This window comes from Malus sylvestris, chromosome 2 (assembly GCF_916048215.2).
Source record: "Malus sylvestris chromosome 2, drMalSylv7.2, whole genome shotgun sequence".
Classification (NCBI taxonomy): Eukaryota; Viridiplantae; Streptophyta; class Magnoliopsida; order Rosales; family Rosaceae; genus Malus; species Malus sylvestris.
In genome coordinates, this window is record NC_062261.1 from 9,638,024 (window position 1) to 9,650,729 (window position 12,706).

Consider the following 12,706-nt stretch of genomic DNA (forward strand, 5'->3'; position numbering starts at 1 on the left):
ACTTCTTACACACCCCTTGTTAATTTCTGTCCATTGATCTTCTTCAATTCATCCAATCCGATAGCCGAAAATCAAAAAGGTGTGGGAGAAGTAAAAAGGGGTGTGTGGATATCACACTCATTTTTTCAATAGCTAAATTCTGTCCATTGAATAAACTAAAAGAAAATTAAGATACCGAAATAAACAACAGGAGTGTACACAAGGGGGAAAAAAAAAAAGGAATGTGAAAAAATTATTTTCCTATTTTTGTTGTTGGTCGATGCACAATCCATGAGTTGATTAGTCATTGGTCTATAATTTACAGAGTCATTTCGGCTTGATTCGCTGACCGGCAACCAACCAGCAGGCGGTGTTCACCTCTCGACCGTCAACTTCGTTTTATCGATAAAGTGTAATTTGCATCTGACCCTTGCCTCAAGTTTATTATCTGAAGAAGTTCTAAGCTTTTATGTCACATCCCAGTCCACATAGTAAGATATTGTCTGTTTTAGGAGATTTGTTCTTGGTTTTCACCTAAAACACGTATTACTATAGAGAGGTAGACATTTACAGATAAGACACATCACATCATCTCCCCCAGACGATGTGGGATCTCACAATCCACCCCCTTTAGGGGTCCGATGCCCTTGTTGGTACACTTACGGTCAGGGAGTGACTCTGATACCAAATTGTCACATCCCAGTCTGCATAGTAAAATATTGTCTGTTTTGAGCCACGTCTTCATAGGTTTATTCTTGGATTTCCACCCAAAACGCGTATTACTATAGGGAGGTGGGTATGTACATATAAGACACATTACCTCCTCTCCCCCTAGACGATGTAGGATCTCACATTTTAAGTGAACAATGTTGGCGTGAAATACATTAAAAATATGTACAAATTGGATCAACTGAGTGATAATGAGATTAGTTTAGTTATATTGACAGCACTGCCAATGGGAAGATCCCCTAAAATATCGGGCATCCTTATTTTAACCCTAATTTTATATACAAATAATAAGCGGATCCATAAACTTTAAAATTATTACAGTAATTATCTCATGATTTCATCAAGATGTTTCAACGTATCAGCGATGGACTACTAGTTGGTGCAACTTCAAACTGTCTCTAACTAAAACACTTGGCATATTATCCCAATTCTCAAAGATTTAAAATTTGAGCATGCAAAAATCGAACACATCATTTTGGTTACAGGCTGACAAAAAAAATGATTGATTTTTTTATATTTTTTGCATTTGGGATTGAAAGACTCATATTCAATGAGACTTTCTATAGTGAATTGGAGTATCGAATGCTCGAAACTTTTAACGGATAGATCATTGGAATACTGCATAGCATCAGAGGATATTTATTATCTAACTTGGAATGCTCAAACATGAATTATTATTATTTATTTATTTTTAGTTCACAGAAACTTTAGAACTAGATTGGAAACAAGATTTTCAGTGTTGTTTTGGACATAAACAGGCCCCAACTGTCTCTGTGGCAGCTTTTCGATCTCTTACGTTTCTGGGATGAGACCTGGCTGGCCCTTGGGATTGGAGGCTATTCCCTCCAAGCTGTCCCTTGGGACACTCGTGGAACCCCATTTTTTTCCCCCTTAAGCCAAGGCCAATTTAATCCAGTCCCAACATATGCTAAACAGTATTTATTTAACCTCAATTCTTAGATCGCACAGGAGTATATTGCTTGGAAATCCAGCGACAAATTGGTGGTGAATTGGACAACTGGGAGAGGACATGTTTGCCTATGGATTAGTTGCACACATGTTACTATGTTTTGGCCAGCTGCCCACATATTTTAAATTTATCGTATCATATATTTTGTATTTAATTTATAGGGTTTTCACATTAGGTAGTTCGAATAAAAAAAATTGGAATTTGCAATCAGCAGGCAATTTTAATAAATTAATGTTTGGTGGTGGAGTTTGTGGAGGTTTTAGGAATCTTTGAATGGGAATTGCGTCTAATATGTGTTATCTCTCATTCTTCGTTGTATTCGAGGTTTTGGTTAAAAGTAAATCTCAGTAGGGAATAAAAAATGAAGATTAGAGCTGCAAAATTAGTGCTAACACACGAAGCATAAAAGATAAGATTAGTATCCTCTTGTTGCAGACGTGGTTAAATTAGTTAATCAGGACAGTATGATTGTCTCTTGCATTCAAATTCGAATATCATTCCATAAATTAGAGCATCACAAGAGCTTCACTGAATTTCTATATGCTTTCAAAATAATTGAAAGCAATCAACCAGGGATCCCCCTCCTAGTTAGGCTCTAATCAGCAATCAACCATTATAATTATTTAATTACAAATTCAAGCTACTAAATTGAAGGCAAATGCTTTTATTCCTCCAAACTTGTGGACAGAGTTGCGGAGTTTAGTTAAGGATCAAATACTATATACAAGTCTCAATTTTTACATTAAATCGTAGCTCATTTCTCTTTACTATCACCATAGATTCTTACATACAACCGAAGATATATCTCTTTGTATTAACAATTCAGATGAGGAGAGTTGTACATACATGAGTATATCTTTCATTTCACACAAAAGAATCTCTCTAGTGTTGCCCAAACCACACGTCGAACATGCTCTCTTTTCAGTTTGGTACAAAATAAGTTTTTTTGGGAATTCATATGTCAAACAGTTTAATTCTCTTTTGTTATATAGTTCATTTTCTTCAACTTATTCCATATGAAGAAGCCGTTGAATAATGCAAGAAACACGTTTATTTGCTGATAGTGAAAAATATTAAAAGATGGATTTCCTGTATAGGTGGTTTGCGTGACTTATAAGTAAGATTTAAGAAGAAGAACAAACAAATGGAAGAAAAAAACACAAAAGAAAAGAGGAAATTCAAAATCTGCTTTTTTTTTGACAAATGACAATTAATTAATCGTGGATCATGGGTTATATATGGATATGGTGTACGTGGAGCTATTTAGTATCTTTCAAAAGTAGGTAAATAGTTCAGAGAACGGTACCTCGTCGATGCTTCCACTTTCACAAGTATTTCGGACATATAGAAAAAGAATGGCTTGACCTTTGCCCATCTTGGTTAGCTAGATATATATCTAAATACATTGGATTGCTTGCAACACACACACCATTTAGTATGTAGTGATGCATGACAGATTTGGTATAACTGATCCATTGTATGGCATGGTGACCTTGTACTTACGTAACCTTTTTTTTTGGTAATTGAAAAGCCCTAGTTAGGGTCGTGGCTTAGATTTTAGGCCTTGTGCGAAATTTATAAACGGATCTATTAATATGGATGAGTGTCAACCAGTAATCACTACAAGAAAATATGGCTTTTGTGGCGACCAACATTCGTCACATAAATATGAAAAATCATCACATTTGACTATATGTGATGAAATTTCAGCGTCACAATTAGTGTCACATATACAGCGTCACCAATAGTTTAAGTGACGAATATTGGAGTCGCCACATATGTTCCTTTTACATGACACTTCTTCCGTCACTTGTTATTCTAATATGTGACGAAATTAGCGTCACAAAGTACAAAATTCAGTGACCTATGTTTTTCGTCTCATATTAGACTTATAAGTTATGCTTTTTGAGGCACTCAATATGATCCCAGAATTATATAATTACACAAAGTGACGCTGAAATCGTCACATATTCTTTTGATGGGTGAAGCGGCTTATGTCACATATGTTATAATCAAATAACTATTTAGGAATAATATTTGAGGAATTCATTACTTATTTGTGTTTCGTAATCTAGAATAGCAACTCATAACAATTATAAGGTAATACTTCCTGTTTGTACCATACTTGACCAATCCCGAAACTACCGAGCACCGGCCAACGCTATACTGTCAAGGACCCAGAAGAGTTCCCCTCCGACCAGGAGGCCAATCACTACTCGACACGTGTCAAGATTAGAAGCCAATCAGAGCGCAGCACGTGTCAACATCAAGAACCAATCATAACATGACACATGTCAATGTGACAAAGCTACAAGTTTTTCTATAAATAGGGGTCATTCCCCCACAATATTGCCTAATGCCATTTTGTGTTAAATCATTCACAAGAACTCACTAAATTGAGAGCTTGATCCTTTGTACTTGTGTAAGCCCTTCACTACTAATAAGAACTCCTCTACTCCGTGGACGTAGCCAATCTGGGTGAACCACGTACATCCTGTGTTTGCTTCTCTGTCTCTATTCATTTACGTACTTATCCTCACTAGTGACCGAAGCAACCAAGCGAAGGTCACAAAACCTGACACTTTCTGTTGTACCAAAGTCTTCGCTGATTTTGTGCATCAACATTTGGCGCCGTCTGTGGGAAACGACACTTATTCCTACTCTCTTCAGCTGTGTCAAGCTGGTTTCTATCATTCGTACACTTTCTTTTGATCAGGCATCCCTCTCCAACATGGGAAGCGAAGGAAGCCACAGCACACAGAATGACACCCCCCTTGCACATAGTGCGAAACAACGAAAGAAGGAAGGAAAACGAGTTCTTCTTCAAGCTAAAGTCGATGAGTTGGAAGCTCAGAACAACAAGATAGCAATGAGGAATGAGGTCCTCCAGGAGCAATATGAGAAGCTCTTCGAGACACTCCACGAAGCTAGGCAAGCTCAGACACGCGAGCTTGTTGCCCCCGTGGAAGTCAACCATCAACTGGGTGCCCTCCAACATGGAGGGTCACATGCATTCGACATAGATATCCCTGATAGGGAACAGATTACCCCTCGACTTGATAATCAACATGAGGCTTCTCTTAACCCAGTTGCTTCGACCCGAACCATGAGAAGTGGAGGGAGACACCTCTTTGCTGAAGGGGCAGAAGGATCGAAAGCCGTCTTTCGCGATTGTCGGGATTTCCTGAAGCAACGTCGAGAGAATTCCATCCATATAAGCTCAAAGATCAATGACCCAAGGATTTCTGAGAGACTCGGTCCCCTGCCACGGCCCGAGCCAGCCACCAATTTGGGGAAGGGGCAACAAGTCCTAGAGAGACATGAGGGTACAGGGGACTCAGAGGTGTTCCGACAGACATACCCTGGAAGCCAGTACAACGAGTCCAGGGAAAAATCACATGCCCTTGATCAAACCTTCCTAATTCCAAGAGGAGATGGAGATTTACGAAAGAAAGCTCCAGTGGCACATAACTCCGCTCAGGACCCCCTTGTCCTACAACTTATTGAGGAAGTAAACAAGTTGAAGGCTGAACGTCAGGCTGAAATACCTGACTGGAACCAACCCAGGCCTGGCCCTCTTACAAGGAGGATCCTCAACACCCCCCTTCAAGCAAAGACAAAGCAAAAGCTTGGCTTGCAACTTTATACTGGAAAAGAGGACCCGATTGAGCACCTTAACCTCTTTGAGTCCACCATGGCATACCGGATGCACACCGACGAAGAGCGATGTCTTCTCTTCCCCTCCACCCTCTCTGGCGGAGCTCTAAATTGGTATTGTCGTCTTACACCTGAGACGGTAGACTCATTTGAGGAATTGAGGAAACTATTTGTTTCCCAACACATTTTCCAAACCGATCGCTTGCACTCTGCAGATGACCTGTACACTATCCGCCAGAAGCCAGACGAGTCATTACGTATGTATGCTGGCCGCTTCAGCCATGAATACTCCCGGTGTGCCGAGGCAGACGACAAGACTGCCCTCAAAGCCTTCACGGCAGGCCTACGTGATTGTTTCTTTAAATACATGATCAATGCCAATACTTGGAAGACTTACTCTGAGGTGATGGCGCAGGCTTATAACCATGCCTCCGCCGAGGCAAAGACATATCAGGAGAAACCCCCTACAACCATCCTTTATCAACAAGTGGGAGGTGGAAGCCAGACTCACCTAAATGAGAAGACCTCGACTTTCCAAACAGCAGTGGCACCTCCCCATGCCTTGCATAATGCTTCACCGAATCAACAGACATATCAATTTCAAGGCAAGAGGAAGGATTTCCATCCTCACCACTCTCCTTTCAGTAAAAAGAGTAAGGGACACTATCCCGATAACCAAGGGTATCGCCACAATAGCGCTCGCCCCCAGGCAGTCAATGCAGTGGGTCAAACCCGCGTCAAGGGTATCGCCACAATAGCGAGGTTTTAGCCTGCCATACTTAAGGTGTCTTACGCCTGCCGAGGCGGAAATCGTCCTTCGGGAAATACATGAGGGAGTCTGTAGAGATCATGCTGGATCTCGGTCCCTAGCACACAAGACTTTTTCGCCAAGGATATTACTGGCCAACACTCCACCAGGATGCCATCAAAGTATCCCGCTCATGTGACAAATGTCAACGATATGCAACTATTCCTCATTCCCCTCCAGAGCCTCTTACTCCTATGATCAGCCCTTGGCCCTTCGCCCAGTGGGGACTTGATTTGATCGGCCCAATGCCGGCAGGGAAGGGCAAAGTCTGTTACGCAGTCGTTGCAGTGGACTACTTCACAAAGTGGGCCGAAGTAGAACCCTTGGCAACCATTACTGAGGCAAAGATAGAAGACTTCGTGTGGAAGAACATCCTTTGTAGATTCGGCATTCCCAATGCGATAGTCACTGACAATGGGCGACAGTTTGACAACAAGAAGTTCAGGTTGTTCTGCTCTAAGTTCAACATCAACTTATGCTTTGCCTCTCCAGCTCATCCCCAGTCTAATGGACAAGTTGAGGCCATCAACAAAATAATCAAGCGCACTTTGAAAACCAGCTTGGACAAAGCTAAAGGCTGTTGGCCAGAATTTGTACCCCAAGTTCTTTGGTCATATCGCACTTCATATCGGACTTCAACAGGAGAAACTCCATTCTCACTTGCCTTTGGCACAGAGGCGGTCGTCCCTGTTGAGCTCGAGCAAGCAACATTCCGAGTCCAGAACTACATTCAAAGTGAAAATGACAAACAACTCACCCTCAACTTGGATTTAGTCGAGGAACATAGAAACCAAGCTCACTTGAGGAATGTCGCCTACAAGCAGCGCATCTCCAACTATTATGACTCTAGGGTCAAGCCTCGTTCTTTCAAAATAGGAGACTGGGTCTTAAAGAAAAGATTACTCTGCGACAGAGTCCCGAGTGAAGGCACACTTAGTCCAAACTGGGATGGACCGTATGAAGTCATTGGCATCAGTCGCCCTGGCTCTTACACACTTAGAAGCTCTGATGGCAAGACCCTTGGCCATCAATGGAACGCTGATCACTTGAAGTACTACTACAAATAGACTCACGATGTACAAGTGTTGAGCTATAGCCGTTCGGCATCCTATGTAATGAAGGCCATTTGGCAATGAATTCAATAAAGAGGTAATTTAGCCAACTCAGCCCTCACTCTTTTACATTCATAGCAAGCGATGCCAGAACCCTTCTCAATCAGAAAGCAATCCGTCTTCCACAGTCACTACAAAACAAGCAAATGAAGACCGTGTCAAGCGCCAAAAAAAAAAAAAAAAAAAAAAAAAAAAAAAAAACTTCATCCAAAAAGCTTCACCCGAAAAGCTTCACCTCCAAAGCTTCACCCACAAAGCTTCACCTACAAAGCTTCACCCAAAAAGCTTCACCACCAAAGTTTCACCTAAAAAGCTTCACCCAAAAAGCTTCACCTAAAAAGCTTCACCCAAAAAGCTTCACCATCAAAGCTTCACCTAAAAAAGCTTCACCCAAAAAGCTTCACCTAAAAAGCTTCACCCAAAAAGCTTCACCATCAAAGCTTCACCTAAAAAGCTTCACCCAAAAAGCTTCACCTAAAAAGCTTCACCCAAAAAGCTTCACCCAAAAAGCTTCACCATCAAAGCTTCACCTACAAAGCTTCACCCAAAAAGCTTCACCTAAAAAGCTTCACCCAAAAAGCTTCACCATCAAAGCTTCACCTAAAAAAGCTTCACCCAAAAAGCTTCACCCGAAAAGCTTCACCTAAAAAGCTTCACCCAAAAAGCTTCACCCGAAAAGCTTCACCTAAAAAGCTTCACCCACAAAGCTTCACCTAAAAAGCTTCACCCAACAAGCTTCACCCGAAAAGCTTCACCTCCAAAGCTTCACCCACAAAGCTTCAACACCAAAGCTTCACCTACAAAGCTTCAACACAAAACCTTGCTCCAAATAAACAAATTTTGTTCACAAAACCCAAGATGCCCTTGAACTTGTACAAAAACACTTGGGTAAACATAAACATTTTTTGTTTTACACCCACAAGGGCCCAAAATTTTCCTTCTTATTTATTCACTTATATATGTTCCCAAACATATTATAATAGATCCAACAACAAGCCAAAGTCCCAAGTTTCATAATGGACAAAAGTACAAACAATTCATCAATAATGAAGGTGCTACAAAAATTGGAATCTGCCCCAAAATAGAAATCCAACCCAAGAGACTTTTTCTCTCTCTCCCTCTTCCGCCTCCTTTCATCTATCAAATTTCTGCAACCTCTGCTCTTCTCCAATGGAGCTGAATTTTGGACACCCTATAGTTCTTGAGCATATGAACAACTTTCAAGAAGGAACCATTTCTGTTTGAGCGACGGAAATTAAAGTGTTGAAGCTCCAAACATGATAGTCGGCTTCTTGCAGATTTCGAAGCTGTTGTGATGTTTCGAAGATCTGGAAATATTTAACCGTTAGTTCATCCTGAATTTTTGATATGTTATGAAAGAGTCGATGAGGAACAACTTCAATGAAGAAAGCATACCGATCTGAACAAGAGAAAATGGAGTTTCGAAGCTCACAACAAATCTGACGGATTGACAGAAAAATAATAACCAGTCATTCATCATACCTGGATTTCTGGAGTTATACTGCTCCGAGGGATCTCAAATTTGGATATGTTGTAGTTCACGAGCTGAGGAACAACTTCAATGAAGAAAGCATACCGATCTGAACAAGAGAAAATGGAGTTTCGAAGCTCACAACAAATCTGACGGGCTGACAGAAAAATAATAACCAGTCATTCATCATACCTGGATTTCTGGAGTCATACTGCTCCGAGGGATCTCAAATTTGGATATGTTGTAGTTCACAAGCTGAGGAACAACTTCAATGAAGAAAGCATGCTGATCTGAGCAAGAGAAAATAGAGTTTCAAAGCTCACAACAAATCTGACGGGTTGACAGACAAATGATAAACAGTCACTCATCATACCTGGATTTCTGGAGTTATACTGCTCCGAGGGACCTCAAATTTGGATATGTTGTAGTTCACAAGTTAGGGAACAACTTCGATGAAGAAAGTATGTTGATCTGAACAAGAGAAAATGGAGTTTCGAAGCTCACAACAAGTCTGACGGATTAACAGAACATTGATGAACAGTTACTCATCATACTTGAATTTCTGAAGTTGTACTACTCCGATGGATCTCAAATTTGGATATGTTGTAGTTCACAAGATAAGGCAAAACTTTCATGAAGACGACTTTGCAATCTGAGCTATAGAGAAAGGTGTTATCTTGCATCCACTCAGGCTGATTAGTGGAAACGAAAAGCAATTCCACCAAAGAAAAGATGAAAAAGAGAGAAAAGCTACTAATTGCACTTGATCTTGTCTAGTCAATAGCATGCAGCATCAAACACACAAAAGTTGGAAATATTTTTAGATAAAGCATATACGAATGTGTGACATCGAAACAAGGATTCGTTACTTTGACAAATTAGTAACACGCGAGACACCTCATTCGGCAACTCTCTTCGCCTGAAGACTTGGGGGACTCCCACCATATGCTACTGCACCTTGATACTCGGCAGTCTCACAACCACTCAGTGACTTGGATTTTTCAAGTCTCCAACCGAGAAGTTTTCCTCACTCGGGAAATTAAGGGAACACTACCTCAAACTACATGCTTCACTCACAAAGCTTCAACAATACAGGTTTCAACAAAAGCAAAAATTCAAAGAACTTTATGAAGAAGGCTTTGGTGTATTTAACACAATATGTTGAAATGAAGCAAAGCTTATTTATTAATATTTTCGATAAGCCACAAATATGTACATATACATGAGTCAAAATAAACAAACAAAAGGGAGCCTTCACAAAGGTTGCTTAGGGGAAGTCTCAGCAGTCGGTAGAGCCCCAGAAAGAGAAAGCACCGGAAGGTGGTTATCCGGAGCCTCAGTACTTGACAAAACCCCAGAAGGAGGAGGCATTGGAGGTTCATCATTTGAAGCTTCATTACCAGGTACAACCCTAGAGGACGAAGGCAATAAATGCCTTTGGAACAAACCCACAAACCGCTGATGATCAAGTAAAACCTTACCATCAGATTCCTTCATCTGGTCAAGCTTCCTCTTCATGTTTGTAGCATAGTCATGGGCGAGCCGGTGCAACTGCTTATTCTCATGCTTGAGCCCTCTAATCTCCTGTTTGAGACTCATCACTTCAGCAACCAATGATTCAACTTGGCGGGTTCTAGCAAATAGGCGTTGGGCCATATTAGACACAGAACCTGCACACTGAACACTAAGAGCCAAAGAGTCCTTAACAGCCAACTCATCAGACCGTTTGGAAAGTAGTCTGTTATCTTTGGGAGTGAGAAGGTTCCTGGCCACCACTGCAGCGGTCATATCATTCTTCATCACAGAATCCCCAATGGTAAGAGGACCGGTAGGGGATATGAAGGATGGGTGCCATATGTTGTCTGGAGAAGGCGTGGCTGTCTCTTCTCCAAGGTTCAAGTCAAAACGACGGTCGGAGGGTCCAGACATTTTCAAATGTGTTGAAGAGGGAAGAGGTCAGACAAATCAAGATCTTAGAAGTGCAAGAAATGAGCTTCTACTGGTAGAGATTCAAGTGTGCTGTGGAACTTAATGCCAGCCTCTATAAAAATCTGCACTCGACGGAGCTTCAGAAATCGAAGAGGCGTTTGCTTTCTCAAAAGCTGGGCTGCTCAGAGACCACGAGGGCCGATCTCAGAAATCGAAGAAGCACCTGCTTTTTCAGCCTCATCAGCACCTGTCACATGCACACTCAGCTTTGCGGAAATTACGGGCAATCTGTCGAAGATTTCTGGTGAAGTAGAAAGCACGTGAATCTTACTGTTCAATCACCGCTCTCCATATGCACCATCAACTCCTCGGGTACCACATATAACTTTGTCAAAGATCTCTGACAAAGTTTAGGCACGAGAATTTCGAAGTTCCAGCTACCCTACTATTACCCATAAGGGTAAAGGAACAGCACCACTGCTTGACAACTGGAAAGTCCCTATGTGTGTGGACCTCCGTGTTTTGCGGCAAGACAGGTTGGCAAGAACGTCCAACCTTTACTCACATTCGAGAAAAGACTCCCAACATAATTACTTTCTAAAAAACCGGAGTAGCACCGCTTTCCGAATCTCGAGAGTCAGATCCTCGACGGGATTGCTTGTTCGAAAACCGAAGAGGCACAACTCTCAGAACTTCGAGAGCCAGATTTCCTTAGATAAAGCTTGTCTGTAATCTTCACACGTAACATCAGCTTTCCAGATACCACATACCACTTTTTCAAAGTGCTCTGACAAAATTAAAACACGTGAAGCTGGCAGCTCCCACTACATTGCTGTGACCAAGAAGGGTAAAGGAATAGCATTACTACTTGTTATTGGGAAATCCCTATATACATTGACCTCCCTCCTCAACGGACAGGCAAACCTGCAAAAATGCTCAACCCTTTCTCGCATTCGAAAAGGCACCCTCAACATAACCTCTCGAAATACTCAGCTTTATTTCCCCCCGATAATACCTCAGCAAATAAGCCACACCAAGAACAAGAGTATCTCATATCATCAGGGTCGAAAGCAAGAGTATCCCATATCATGCTTTCTCCCTGTCTTTGTCTTTGTCCTTGTCCACACCTGCAGGACAAGGAGAAAGAGAGCAGTCAGTCGGAACCTGAAATCAAACCTCCAATTTGGAACTGACTGCCTGGAGCCTTTGCCTGGTCGCTTACTTAGCATTGCTCTCGAGTACTCATCCTCAACTGCTATCAAGGTCACGAATTCCACCGGCAAATACCTCATGACAGTTGATCAGATATTGGCTCTTTACACTGAAGCTGCCAAGCGTGAATGAGTCACTATGAAGGAATGTTCTGAAGGACCATTTAAATGCAAAGGTTGCACACCACTTCTGCCATGCAAAAGATTGAAGCAGAAGGTTCAACGGTGGGCTGAAACAGATCACTACAGCACGACACCTTTCCATACCACATTCATTATTCCGTCAACAGCAATAGTATCCCATATCATCAAGGTCGAACGTACTCTAGATTTGATGGACTTGTTTTGACCCTCAAATTTTTGAGTCGGCCTTATACTCTGAAGGGCACCAGAAAACCCTCCAGCACAGTTCAAGAATAAGCCTGTGGAAAGTTACTTCTTCAAAAGCAAAAGTATCTCATATCATCTCTTATCCATTTTGCTTCTCCTTATCCTGGCAGTTGAATGAGAGACAAGGAGAATGAGAACAATCAACCGGAAGCCGAAGTCAAACCTCTGCTCCTGGTTTGCTTACTTGGAAGTTTGACTGCTTACCTTGTCTGTCACCCCTTTCGGCAGATCTCCTAGCTCGGCGACTTGGGGGACTCCTACTATAGGGTTTGTATCGCACTTGACCAAGCCCGAAACTACAAGTAAGCTTCAAGTGAAATTGATACATTACCTTGTGCGTCAACATCAGCTAAATACACCATTCCCGGATGGAGGAAAGGTACTTCCAGAGAAGGGCAGATGAAGATCAGACCACACTTCGGTACTTAG

At 41.7% G+C, this 12,706-nt stretch overlaps 1 long non-coding RNA gene across 1 annotated transcript; it reads right to left on the reverse strand.

Moving 5' to 3' along the window:
* Positions 1 to 7,465: 7,465 nt before the first annotated feature.
* Positions 7,466 to 9,553, reverse strand: LOC126610667 (uncharacterized). The gene is made up of 6 exons (XR_007618604.1): positions 9,121 to 9,553; positions 8,940 to 9,037; positions 8,759 to 8,856; positions 7,814 to 8,583; positions 7,660 to 7,729; positions 7,466 to 7,518 (listed from the first exon to the last, which is right to left on the reverse strand). It is a non-coding gene; the product is annotated as an uncharacterized LOC126610667 (long non-coding RNA).
* Between the last annotated feature and the right edge of the window lie 3,153 nt (positions 9,554 to 12,706).